At 46.6% G+C, this 12,861-nt stretch overlaps 1 protein-coding gene across 1 annotated transcript in view; it reads right to left on the reverse strand.

Moving 5' to 3' along the window:
* Positions 1-12,861, reverse strand: part of LOC142804118 (stalled ribosome sensor GCN1-like) — a 344,986-nt gene that overhangs the window by 274,049 nt on the left and 58,076 nt on the right. The window lies entirely within an intron of this gene.

Raw genomic sequence — 12,861 nt, forward strand, 5'->3', positions numbered from 1 at the left:
CCGAGTTTTGGAGAAACTGAAACCGAGCGAACTGCAGCAGAATATGACCATGATGATAGTGAATGAGGGGGAAGTGGCTAGGTGGCGCTAGTCACCACCCGGCAGAAGCGCTTGGGCCACCGCAGCATGCAGTGTCTACTAACAGGTGCTCACTACGACCATGCTACGCCTACTGGTGTACTTCGTGTCTTGGTTCTTTGTGTTGTGACTTTGAGTGTTGAGGCTGTGTTTGTAAGCGTTGCTGCCGTCGTCGCGCTTCATGGCGACCGTCACTGGAGTTGAGCGACCACAGCAGCCAGCAAATGATCTTGATATTCGCGCTATTTTTAACTGTTCTCGCGACAGTAGCGCCGCTCCCCTTCTTCAATGCAATAAAATCTTAACTGTTAGCTATCTATTCAGGTTTAATCTAATTATGTTTCTGCATAAAGAAATAAGAAATCAACTTTCTGCTAATTTCATTGATCCTAAGATGTTAGTTAATACTAACACAACCAGGTTTGCGGCTAATAATAACTTTTTACTTCCTAAGGTTCGTACTAACTATGGTAAATCATCTTCTCTCTTCTGTACCATCACCACATGGAATAATTTGCCCACTTCGCTAAAATGCAAAGTTTCTTTATTTTCATTTAAGAACTCATTAAAAGAGTACCTGTTAAATAGTTGATCTATCTTCTTTGTGTTGTTTTATGCTGTATTATTTGTTTTTTTGATTCCATGCCTTTTTGTTTTCATTCTGCTTTATATATTTTTGTTTCCACGATTCTAACAGCTGCTTGTGCTTTTATTATTTGTAATCATCACCGAGGGTCCCGTTGCAGTCTTGTACTTTGGGTCCCTCGTCTGTATACTTTACTCCCTGTAACATCCTTTTATGACATGATAATAAACTGATTGATTCATTGATTGATTGATTGATTGAAAGAAAGGTTATGATATTGAAAGACATGGACGCAAATGTTTCTCGACAGGAGATAATGAAAAAGTACGATGTTAAGAGACGCACCTTAAGCGACTACGTGAAGAACAAAAATTTTTTCGAGGTGTTTGACAGCGGCAAATTCACCGAAAAACGAAAACGACTAAGGACGGCAGCACACCCGAAGCTGGAAGACGCGCTGCTGCGGTGGATAACAGACATGCGGAACAGCCAGCTTTCCTTGAGAGGACCGTTGATCTGTCAGCAAGCTGAAAGGTGCGCACTGAGAATGAACATCGAATCTTTCAGTGCGTTTGAAGACTGGTTTGCCTGCTTTAGAGAAAGGCACGGGTTGGTCTTTCGAAACATGTGCAGGGAAAAAGCAGCAGTGGATGAACGGCGTATTGCTGACTGGAAGACAACTGAGCTTCCCCAGTACCTGGCTCGTAATGAGCCTGCCAAGGTCTTCAATGCCGATAAAACGGCTCTCTTTTTTAAAGCCTTGCCGAACAAAACAATCACGTTCAAGGGCGACCCCTGCGTTGGAGGGAAGAGGAGCAAAAAAAGGATCACTGTGCTTCTCGCTTCAAATATGTCGGGCACCGAGCGCTTGCCACTGCTAGTCATCGGGAAGGCACGTAACCCAAGGTGTTTTAAGAACATTCACCACTTTCCTGTGCATTATCGTACCAACAGAAAGGCCTGGATGACTTCGAATATTTTCCAAGCTTGGCTGCGCCAACTCGACCGCCGCTTCTCCGCTAACAAGCGCAAGGTTTTACTTCTTGTTGACAACTGCAGTGCTCATACCAGAGTGACAGGGCTGGAGTGCATCGAACTTGTATTTCTACCTGCAAACACGACGGCTGCTCTGCAACCGCTGGATCAAGGAATAATTCAGCACCTAAAAAGCAGGTACAGAAAGCATGTGCTGGAACGGATCCTGCTGAGCAAGGAAGCAGGGCGAGAATATAACGTGACTCTCCTGACAGCAATTCACATTTTGGCTCATGTCTGGAGCGAAACGCCGCCCGTGGTCATTGCAAATTCTTTCCGGCAAGCGGCTTTGTCCGCCCTGACGACTCTGATATTCCTCCAGAGGCCACTCCAGAGGACACCCGCAAGCCTACTGGAAATATGAACGACGAGGTGAATGACACGCGTTTTGACTCTCTTCTTCCTAGTGGCGTCCAGATTTTAGACTACTTCGCTATAGACTATCATGTTGCCGTTGCCGGTCCGCTGACTGACGATGATATAATATTGGAAGTGCTTGAGGAGGACCAAAACCACTGTTCCGATGATGACGGCCAGGATGAGCCGACGCGACGTCGCCGCACCGTGCAGGAGGCCGCCGAAGCCCTCGCTGTCCTCAAGGAGTTCTGCGTTTGTTCTAGCGACAGTGAACGTGCGCACCACCACCTGATGAGATTAAATAAGATCGTTCTGTCAGAAATTCCCACGGGGAAGAAGGCAAAAATAACGCACTTTTTTTAAGAAATAAATATTTGTCTGTGCCGTGTACATTTTTCTTTTGTTTTCATGGTCCATTCAATAATAGGGAATTCGGTTAACTCGGACATTTTCTCCAGTCCCGTGAGATCCGAGTTGACGAGCTTTTAGGCCGCGTTCACACTGAGCATTCCGGCCGCCGGAAGTGCTCCAAATCCGGTTCGGCGGCGGCCGAATTCGCCGAAAGGGCCCTCTCCACGCCGATCGCTCTCGGACCGATTTTTGCGGCGTCTGCCGCCGAATCGGTCACCGCGGACCAATAGGAGCGCTAGTCAAGAAATTTTGAAAAATGGCGCCCAAGCCCTACTCATTTGTTATGCCGCAGTGCACGTAACTGAATGTTGAAACTAACGGGAGTTTAACCTACTCTGTGCCTACTTCGCCTCCGTATTTCGTGAAAGAGGTGACCGAGCTTGCTGTTGACGTGACCGAGCTTGTTGCGGTCTTGCAGAGCAAAACGAACCCACCTACGCCGCTGGCGTCGGTGGTTTTTCTGCTCTTCGTGCATCGCAAGACAGCCACTTGCCAGCAAAGTAAGCAGTACTGTCTTTTCTTGCTTCTTGCGTACGAGAATCGTCGAAGTATACACCACCGGATAGCGCAGTAGCGTTTGCGAGCTGCGACAACAACCGGGTGACAGTGCATCCATCCCGCGTTCGCCCCATAGTAGGTGGCATATTCGGCGGCGCGGGGCACGTCCAGTGCGAACGACGCTGCATTTCGGCGGCAGGCGAATTTCGGTCGCTGTAGAAAGCGGATGTTTCAGTGTGAACTAGGCATTTTTGTACTGTAGAAACCTGTGTATAGCCCGGGTTTTTTTTTTTTTAGATTTTACTATGCAAAATTTTTGCCTCTGACTGTATGCGAATCCCGAGAATCTTTGGTCCAAATTCATTGTTTTGCTTTTGACAATATGCAGTGCTATCATCATCATCATCAGGTGTCTGCACACTTCTGCAGTAGGTGGTGTTATAGCATTAGTGACGTTAGTCCTACAGGTGCTACACACATGCAACAGTGGCCATTGCAACTACTTGGCACACATAAATTGACCACGTTTTGCCTCTGAGACTTTACGCCATGCCAGCTATGCAAAAAAAGTATTCCTATGCCTTGAAAAGAAAGGGTTTTTAGCTGCTCAAACAATTGGTAACTGTGCACGAGGCGATAGTTCGGTGTGAATGAGCAAGCAGAAAGAAGTCATCTTTGTATGCAGCATGCAGTGAAGAAGTTTTTGGGGGCTGAAACATGGAGCTTTTCCTGGTGTTGATCAAGAACGGGCAAACTTTGTTCGGGAGCAAGAGGCTGCACAGCTGGCTATCAACATCGAGCTGTTGCAAGCAACGACAAGAGAAATCGCACGAGATCAAGGCATTGAGCAGGCCGTCTTCAAGGCGAGCAAGCAGTGGATGTCCCGTTTTATGCGCTTCACCGGATTCTCCCTGCGTCAGCGTACAACGATATCAGAAAAGCTACCAGAAAGCTATAAAGAGCTGCTTGTGGGCTTTTAGAAACATGTGATTTCCTTGCGAAAGGCAATCTCCTTTCAGCTGGGCCAGATCGGAAACACCGATCAGACGGTTGAGTACTAAAGGTGTGCACCGACTTCGGGTACCTCAAAAGCCCGAGCCCGGTCTGGCCTGTGGGCCGGGCTCTGGCAGCCCGACATCTTCTCACCTCTGGCCCGGTGCGGGCTCCAGCTTCTTATTTATTTATGGAGCCAAATTCGGGCCGGGTGAAAAGTCCTAATCAAGCCAAAAATAAAGATGATGTGTCGGAATCGTCCTTGTTCATTTGTGTGCTTTTTTTTTTTAGGGTAGAAGTACACTTTTCGTGAAATATATATATATATATATATATATATATATATATATATATATATATATATATGAGCATTGAACCATTTAGTGAGGGTTGTGACATTGATTAAGACACATAAGCTAGATGAAGTTAGTGAGTATGCCCAGTAAAACACTAAGGGCGTGCTCCCTATCAGATCTTGTCGAGTTTTGGAATGAGAAAGAAAAACAACTATTCCAAACTTGGCAAACTTAGAAGAAAGACACTGGCTATTCCAGCTACAAGCGCCACCAGCGCGTGCAACTTCACTACTCGAGGATACATAATGCAGGAACGACACACTCGACTAAAGCTTGAATCCATGGACAACTTTTTATTTCTGCGCAATATTTTTGTGAATGGTTTTGCACTCAGGCAGTTTCAACATTTATCAACTAAAAAAAAGAAGCTACAGGGAAGGAAGGCACACTTTTTCTTAATAAATACATTTTCATTTTCCTGTTGCCATGTGCTTCATTGCATCATTGATCGAGTCGGGCCAGGCCGGGCCTTGCATGTAACACACCGGGCGGACCTGAGCGGCCCGTCCTCTTACATCATCAGGCTAGGCTAGCCCGCCTCCGTCAAGCATCAGGCCCAGAACGGGCCAGGCCGGGCCACGAAATTACAGCCTGTGCCCATCTCTACTGTGTGCCTCGATATGCTCTCGGCTCTGACAGTTCACAAAAACGGCTCCAGGCAAGTTACCGTGCAATCAAGTGAGAATGAGAAAATGGGCTGACTGTAATGCTAGCTCCCAAGGAAGATGGGCGCAAGTTGCCAGCCTACGTCGTGTTCACACAAAAGATGCTGCCGAAGGGGGAGAAGTTCCCAAGAAATGTTGTCCGCTGCCAGGACAAGAAGTGGATGCATGAATCGCTCGTACTTGACTGGATCAAGTCCGTGTGGAGTCGATGGCCAGCAGCACTGCTAGGGCTCCCATCGATGCTTGTGCTTGATGCATTTCGGTGTAATCTGGCAAACTCCGTGAAACGATTGCTGCACAACTCCCGCAACCGAGCTCGTGATTATCTCAGGAAGGATGACATCCTTGCTGCAGCGGCTTCATGTGTGTCTCAATAAGCCATTTAAGAACCCATCAAGTGCCTGTATATGGAGTGGATGAGGTCCGGAGAGCTGGAAGTGACCCCTGCCGGACGACTGATGCGGGTCTCGCCAACGATGCTGTGCTTGTGGATCAACGAGGCTTGGGCCTGCATTCCTGAGAAGCTCGTTCACCGTTCCTTTAAAAGGTGCTCTATCTCAAACCCCCTTCATGGCACTGGCGATGAGGCACTGTGGGAGGACATGTCTGACAAAGAAGCTTCGGATGAGAGCTTTTAAGATGACGAGTGATTGAGTGTAAATAAATGCATTTTTCTGTTTTCCTCTGTCTATATTTGGGTGAAAACATTTTCTTTTTGAATTTGCTACACCCGAAATGCACCTCTGACTATATGCAGGCCCAACTCATACAAGCGTTTTTACGGTAATTATAATTTTGGATTATAATTATAATTTTAAATGGGGGCAGCGATGGTGTGGTGGTTAGAGCATCCGTCTTGCATGCAAAAGGTCCGTGGCTCACATCCCGGTGCCGCGCAGCTCCCAAGCAGATTAAAAAAAAAAAATGCGCGAGGTGATGGAACTGCATTAAGAGGCCTGGGGTGCGGCCTCACTGGTGACCACCGCCGGCAACGCACTCCCTCACCAGAGAAAGATTGGCCACCCTGGTGCAGTATCTGGCCACTACCTCCCACATGCATACGTCAAATAACTCACGGCCCTCAGTCCCCAGCAGCTGCGAAGCAACTGACCTCAGCGGCGGTCAGATCTGCAACGCAGCAGAGGGTGCTAAGAATCTCTGGATCCGGACAGGCCGCCATTGAAACTTGAACTTGGCAACGTTTAACGCTAGAACCTTATCTAGTGAGGAAAGTCTAGCTGTACTATTCGAAAAGCTAGAGGGTGTTAAATGGCATATAATAGGGCTCAATGAGGTTAGGAGGGCAGATGAGGGCCATACGGTGCTGCAGAATGGGCACGTCCTTTGCTATAGGGGCTTGGCTGACAGAAGAGAACTGGGAGTGGGGCTCCTAATTCACAGAAACATAGCTGGCAACATAGAGGAATACTATAGCATTAAAGAAAGGGTGGTAAGTATCATAATTAAACTGAATAAAAGATACAAGATGAAGGTGGTACAGGCTTATGCGCCTACATCCACCCATGATGACGCTTCAGTTGAAAGCTTCTATGAAGACGTGGAATCGGCAATGAGTAAGGTAAAAACAAAGTATACTATACTGATGGGAGACTTTAATGCAAAGGTAGGGAAAAAGCAGGCTGGAGACCAGGCAGTAGGAGATTATGGCATCGGTCCTAGAAACGCCAGAGGAGAGCTACTAGTAGAATTCGTAGAACGCAATATTTTACGGATTTTTAATACCCTCTACCGACAACGAGAAAACCGCAAGTGGACATGGAGGAGCGCTAAAGGCAAAAATAAGAACGAAATAGACTTTATAATGAGTGTACACCCAGGCATCGTGCAGGATGTGGAAGTGGTTGGCAAGGTATGATGCAGTAACCATAGAATGGTACTGTATCGAATTCGCCTAGTCTTGAGGAAAGAATGACAGAAACTGATACGCAAGAAACCAATCAATGAGCTAGCACTGACAAAGAAGGTACAAAAATTCGGAGTCTCACTTTAGAACAGGTACTCGGCTCTTAGTGAGGAAACCAACCTTAGCGTAGATACAATGAATGATAATTTCACGAGTATCATTAGGGAGTGTGCAGTGGAAGTTGGAGGCAGGGTAGTTAGACAGGACACTGGCAAGCTTTCCCAAGAAATGAAGAATCTCATTAAGAAGCATCAAATCATGAAAGTCTCAAGTACAGCAGACAAAATAGAACTGGCAGAGCTTTCGTAGCTGATTAATAGGCGTAAGGTATCTGTTGTAAGAAGGTATAACAGGGAGAGAATTGAACACGCTCTGAAAAACGGAGGAAGTGTCAAAGCAGTGAAGAGGAAACTTGGGATAGGCAAAAATCGTATGTATACACAAAGGGACAAAGAAGGCAAAATAACCACCAATATGGATAGGATAGTTAAAATAGCGGAGGAGTTTTACAAAGATCTGTACAGTAGCCGGGACGACCATGATTTTAATACTATAAGAACTAGCAGTAACCCAGATGACACCCCACCAGTAATGATAGAAGAAGTCAGAAAAGCTTTGGAGAGCATGCAAAGAGGCAAAGCTGCTGGTGAGGATCAGGTAACATCAGATCTGCTGAAAGATGGAGGACAGATAGCGTTAGAAAAACTAGCCACCCTGTTTACGAGGTGTCTCGTGACGGGAAGAGTACCAGAGTCTTGGAAGAACGCTAACATCATCTTAATACATAAGAAAGGAGATGACAAGGACTTGAAGAATTACAGGCCGATCAGCTTGCTCTCTGTGGTATACAAGCTATTTACAAAGGTAATTGCTAACAGAGTAAAGAAAACATTAGAATTCAATCAACCAAAGGAACAAGCAGGATTTCGAACAGGCTACTCAACAATCGACCACATTCATACTATCAATCAGGTAAAAGAGAAATGCTCAGAATATAACCAACCACTATACATAGCCTTCATAGATTACGAGAAGGCGTTTGATTCAGTAGAAATATCAGCCGTCATGCAGACGTTGCGGAATCAGGGCGGCGATGAAGTATATTTAAACATCCTGGAAGAAATCTACAGGGGATCAACTGCTACCATAGTGCTTCATAACGAAAGCAACAGAATGCCAATCAAGAAGGGTGTCAGGCAGGGGGACACAATCTCCCCAATGCTATCCACCGCACGCTTACAAGAGGTTTTCAGAAGCCTAGAATGGGAACAGTTTGGGATAAGAGTTAATGGAGAGTACCTTATTAACCTGCGCTTCGCCGATGACATTGCAATGCTGAGCAACTCAGGGGACAAATTGCAACTCATGATTACGGAGTTAGACAAGGAGAGCAGAAAGGTGGGTCTTGAAATTAATCTGCAGAAACCGAAAGTAATGTACAACAACCTCGGAAAAGAGCAGCGCTTCGAGATAGGTAATAGTGCACTTCAAGTTGTAAAAGACTATGTCTACTTAGGGCAGGTAATAACAGTGGAGCCGAACCACTAGATTGAAGTAACTAGAAGAATAAGAATGGGGTGGAGCACATTTGGCAAGCACTCTCAAATTTTGACAGGTAGATTACCACTATCCCTCAAGAGGAAGGTATATAACAGCTGTATGTTGCCAATACTTAGCTACGGAGTAGAAACCTGAAGACTTACAAAGAGGGTTCAGATTAAATTGAGGACGACGCAGCGAGCAATGCAAAGAAAAATGGTAGGCGTAACCTTAAGAGACAAGAAGAGAGCAAAGTGGATTAGGGGACAAACAGGGGTTAAGGATATCATAGTTGAAATAAAGAAGAGGAAATGGACATGGGCCGGGCATGTAACGCGTAGACAGGATAACCGCTGGTGATTAAGGGTAACTAACTGGATTCCCAGAGAAGTACTTCAAGTATGCGCGATCGAGCTGCGAGGTTAGACGCGACATTTTTGACATCGGCTGACTGAGAACTCATCGAGCGTCGCGCCCAACAAAAAGCAGCGGAACTTTCCTCGGTCTCGGCAACTAATCGCAAAACGAGTGTTCTCACGAGTCAGCGTGGCACCGAAAGTTCGTCGGTCCCGACGTATATCATGGTTGACCTCGACATGGTGAACTGTTTACTAAATGAACATTCTGCTTGCCGAGTGTGTTGTGGTCAGTTGACTATCAAACGCGACACACGTGAGTACGGCGTAGCCGTTAAGCTGAAGCTTCCCTGCAGCAACTGCGGAGAAGTTGGTTCGAAATGGAGCTCGTGACGGGTTAGTGGCAGCAATAACTGCAACCCGTTCGAAATCAACGTTCGCACGGAGCATGCGGTACAGAGCACTGGGAATGGTCAGACAGCTCTGAATGACATCTTTGCTGCTATCGGTGTTTCACATCGGGGCCTTCACACGAAAACGTACCAAGAGTACTTGAAAATGAAGCTTGAGCCAGCAGCAACGACAGCTTGTGCCAAACATTTGACTAAGTGTGCCACAGTGGTAAAGTGGCTCTACAAGGACCTCAATTTCGGCAACACCAAAAATATTGCCATCTCTTTTGATAGAAGCTGGCACACAAGAGGACACACCTCTCACATTGGAATAGCCACTGTGATAAAAGTTTTTCAGGTTATGTGCTAGACTATGTTGTGCTTTCTAATTTTCGCCTCAGCTGTGAATGTGGTCCAAAACCCGAGAGCCCAGAATACTCTGAATGTAAAGCCAAACATTCATGTCAGAAAAATACCTCATGCAAGGCTGGCCAAATGGAAGCAGAGGCAGCAATAATTTTATTTCAGTGCTCCCTTTCGCTTCATAGCCTCAGGTACACCACCATGTTTTGTGATGGTGACAGCCGGTCGGGCAGTGCTGTCAAAGAAGCTAAGGTGTACGGCTTCATAAATGTTGAAAAAGAAGACTGCTCGAACCATGTGCAGAAGCGCATGAGGACTGCGCTTTGGAACCTCGTGCAGAAGCACAAAGGGGACAGCAACGAGCGCATCAGTGGCAAGGGCCACTTCATGGGTGACCTCATCACAAAAGTGACGAGTTATTACGGCTGGGCTTTGAAATCCTATTCTGGGAATGTGGATGAGATGCACAAGGCTGTGTGGGCTACGTATCATCATGTGACATCTACTGACGAGAAATCAAACCACAGCTTCTGTCCACTCAGCCCCGAGTCTTGGTGCAAGCATAATGCAGCCATGGCAAGGAATAAGCCCATCCCAAAAAGCAAGTACAGTTAGCCAGAGGCTGTGAGCAATGCACTGCATCCCGTTTATGAACGCTTGTCCGACAAGAAGCTCCTGCAGAGATGCCCCAGAGGGAAGACGCAGAATGCGAATGAGGCCTTGCATTCGGTCATTTAGAGCCTCTCATCGAAGGACAAGAATGTGTCATTGTTTGCCGTTGAGACTGCAATGGCAGATGCTGTTATGCGTTTCAACTTGGGGAACAAGAAATCTAGTTCGCTTATTTTGCCTGAACTGCAGCTAGATCGAACAGGCACAGGTAACCAGCGGACGGTTGAGAAAGACTATCGCCGTGCTGTCGGCTCGGAGAGGAAACGTGCATCTTCAGCGGTGTTCCAGGCAGCCGCAAAAAAGAAGCACAAGCAAAAGCTTGCTTCAGACTACTTCACAGGGGCTTTCTGAGTGATTGTGAATACAAGTGCTGTGGCTCTCATGCATGAAATTTTCATTTTCACAACTTTTTCAGTTTTTTGCGTTTTCTCAAATACAAATTTTTGCATGTGTTGAATTTTGGGATGAGCACTGTGTCGCTAGTACTGATTCGATTTTCTTGATCTTTTTATTCCTTTGAATGCTAGGGTATTGAAGTGTGCAAGAAAACCTTGATAAAATGTTTTATGACATTGTAAAATTTTGAAATTTTCCAAAAATCACAAGTGAAAATTCAGAGCTAGAAGACTGCGACATAAAAACTTCATAACTTTGGGTAAAATTTAGATACTAGCATGAAATTGCATATTTGTACTATTTGAATACTCAGCAATATATAGGTTCAACTATAGCTCTTTTGATGCATTACTTTTTATGAAAGTCACATCCCAAATTCATAAAATAAGAATAGCTGTAACTTTTTTGGATCGATGTAAAGAAAACGTAATTACATATTTTAATCAGTGTACAAAGCTGAATATTCCCGGAAAAAATCATATCTCTAAGCCTATTACTGATATATTTCACTTTCGGGTCACATGTCCCCCCTTACCCTCCATGATCATTGTAGTATCTCCAAGATTAAGAGAGTTATCGTAGAAATGCTGAAAAAGTGGATATTTGGCAGGTTTGTTCTGCACGTACTTAGTTATAGTACAATAAGTTAATGCTAGTTTTGAATACCAATAACACACCACCAAGACTCGTGGTGTGCACACAACAAAGCCGTGGCAAGGCAGCGGGCTCCTCCTAAGCAGCGGTACAACCTCCCTGAATATATCGCTGAAGCCTTCCTTCCAGTTTACACTCGCCTCTCAGATCAAAAGCTGTTGAAGCACTGGCAAGGAGGCAAAACTCAAAATTCAAATGGGAGCCTCCATTCAGTGATCTGGTCACTTATGCCGAAAACCAAACACGCTTTGCTCTTCACTGTCGAACTGCTGTTGCGGAAGCAATTGCTCGGTGACCGTGCCTCTGAGGCTGTTTTGAACAAGCTGCATTTGAACCGAGGCAACACAGATATTGAAAGGTGTCTGGAAAAGGACCAGCGGCAGTTCGCAACATGTGACAAGAAGTATACCAGAGCAGAAGGCTTCAAGAATGTCATGAAGAGGAGGTGTATGAAAGACAATGATAGTGATTATGTGCCTAATAACTTCTAGAGAAAAAAAGGACTCCCATCTACCGTACTTGCTCACGTAATCCTCGCACTCGCATAATTTTCGCACCCCCCACATTGCCCAACAAAAATACGATTTCTTTTTTTCCTCGAGTAATTATCGCACCCCCGAAAACTGCCGCAATAATGTCGTCTGCTTGTTCCAGCCACTGATAATGATAACGCGCACCATCTGGCACCATCTCTGAGTGGGCACGGAAGCGCGATGGAAAGAACAGCCAAAGGCTTACGCACCTGTCTTTTCGTCTTGCAGTACGTCGCTGTTTTCGCGGCCGGCGTACCAGTGGCTGGTCTACGGGAAAGCTTCGCGCTCTCGGACGGAATTCGTGAAGCCGCCCCTTCCCCGGATCTTCCATTATCGGACGGAATCTGTGCTGTTGCCCCTTCACCAGACCTGCCAGAAACAGCTTGCTGGGACCTGATCAACATCGTCGAGCGCCACCTGCAGCACCACCAGTGCGCAGCTGCGACATCAACGTCATCTCGTCCGGATAGGATAAGACCCAGCATCGAGCACTATCACTGCAGTGGGCACGGAAGCGCGATGGAAAGAACAGCCAAAGGCTTACGCACCTGTCTTTTCGTCTTGCAGTACGTCGCTGTTTTCGCGGCCGGCGTACCAGTGGCTGGTCTACGGGAAAGCTTCGCGCTCTCGGACGGAATTCGTGAAGCCGCCCCTTCCCCGGATCTTCCATTATCGGACGGAATCTGTGCTGTTGCCCCTTCACCAGACCTGCCAGAAACAGCTTGCTGGGACCTGATCAACATCGTCGAGCGCCACCTGCAGCACCACCAGTGCGCAGCTGCGACATCAACGTCATCTCGTCCGGATAGGATAAGACCCAGCATCGAGCACTATCACTGCAGTGGGCACGGAAGCGCGATGGAAAGAACAGCCAAAGGCTTACGCACCTGTCTTTTCGTCTTGCAGTACGTCGCTGTTTTCGCGGCCGGCGTACCAGTGGCTGGTCTACGGGAAAGCTTCGCGCTCTCGGACGGAATTCGTGAAGCCGCCCCTTCCCCGGATCTTCCATTATCGGACGGAATCTGTGCTGTTGCCCCTTCACCAGACCTGCCA

Source organism: Rhipicephalus microplus, chromosome 3 (assembly GCF_043290135.1).
Source record: "Rhipicephalus microplus isolate Deutch F79 chromosome 3, USDA_Rmic, whole genome shotgun sequence".
Lineage (NCBI taxonomy): Eukaryota > Metazoa > Arthropoda > Arachnida > Ixodida > Ixodidae > Rhipicephalus > Rhipicephalus microplus.